This window comes from Salvelinus namaycush, chromosome 16, assembly GCF_016432855.1.
Source record: "Salvelinus namaycush isolate Seneca chromosome 16, SaNama_1.0, whole genome shotgun sequence".
NCBI lineage: Eukaryota > Metazoa > Chordata > Actinopteri > Salmoniformes > Salmonidae > Salvelinus > Salvelinus namaycush.
The window spans coordinates 29,040,723-29,041,187 of record NC_052322.1 but is presented as its reverse complement, the minus strand read 5'-3'; the positions used below and the strand labels follow the sequence as shown (position 1 = coordinate 29,041,187).

The 465-nt window shown below is 49.7% G+C and overlaps 1 protein-coding gene across 1 annotated transcript in view; it reads left to right on the top strand.

Moving 5' to 3' along the window:
- The first annotated feature begins 401 nt into the window (after positions 1-401).
- LOC120061280 (semaphorin-3B-like) overlaps positions 402-465 on the top strand; it is a 111,510-nt gene continuing 111,446 nt past the window's right edge. The window contains exon 1 of the mRNA XM_039010981.1: positions 402-465. This exon is cut by the window's right edge and continues 191 nt beyond it. The gene's annotated coding sequence lies outside the window, so the exon portion shown is untranslated.

The following is a 465-nucleotide window of genomic DNA, read 5'->3' as shown; positions in this document are numbered from 1 at the left end:
GAGAGAGGAAAGGAGAGAGAAGGAATGAGAGAGGAAAGGAGAGAGAAGGAATGAGAGAGGAGAAGAGAGAGAGGGAATGAAAGAGGAGAGGAGAGAGAGGGAATGAGAGAGGAGGGGAGAGAGAAGGAATGAGAGAGAGGGAATGAGAGAGGAGAGGGAATGAGAGAGGAGAGAGTGGGAATGAAAGAGGAGAGGAGAGAGAGGGGATGAGAGAGGAGAGGAAAGAGAGGGAGTGAGAGAGGAGAAGAGAGAGAGGGAATGAGAGAGAAGGAATAAGAGAGGAGAGGGAGGGAAGGACTTTACCTTTGGACCATTGCAGAGGGAGTGGCTTCAAAAGAAGGAGGAGGGTGTGTGAGAGAGAGAGAGAGAAAGAGAGAGAGAGAGAGAGAGCCGTTGAGCAGTGGGAGAGTGATAGAGTATATCAGTCAAAGAAAGAACCAAAAGGCAGAGGGAAAGAGTGTGAGA